Source organism: Portunus trituberculatus, chromosome 43 (genome assembly GCF_017591435.1).
Source record: "Portunus trituberculatus isolate SZX2019 chromosome 43, ASM1759143v1, whole genome shotgun sequence".
Classification (NCBI taxonomy): Eukaryota; Metazoa; Arthropoda; class Malacostraca; order Decapoda; family Portunidae; genus Portunus; species Portunus trituberculatus.
The window spans coordinates 1,970,907-1,971,214 of record NC_059297.1 but is presented as its reverse complement, the minus strand read 5'-3'; the positions used below and the strand labels follow the sequence as shown (position 1 = coordinate 1,971,214).

General features: G+C 43.5%; 1 non-coding gene across 1 annotated transcript; it reads left to right on the top strand.

Moving 5' to 3' along the window:
* The first annotated feature begins 234 nt into the window (after positions 1–234).
* On the top strand, positions 235–308 carry Trnai-aau. Its single transcript has one exon. It is a non-coding gene; the product is annotated as a tRNA-Ile (tRNA).

Here is a 308-nt window from a genome sequence, read left to right as displayed (position 1 = left end):
AAAATGTCCTGATCACAAGGACTTCAAATTACCAACACTTTAAACTCTACTGCCTCTGAAACTCCCTCACAAAATAATGAAGATCTCTGACGCTGCAAAAGTTAACCTCTCGTCCTGTCTTGTTTGGTTGCGGTGGGCACCTATTCTAAACTCACCAGTACACTAAAACATTAGTCTTTGGGTATTTTGAATTCACCACGAGAGTAAAAATATCACTAAGAGTTTTGGCTGTATGGCCTGTTAGCTCAGTTGGTTAGAGCGCCGTGCTAATAACGCGGATGTCGAGGGTTCGATCCCCTTACGGGCCA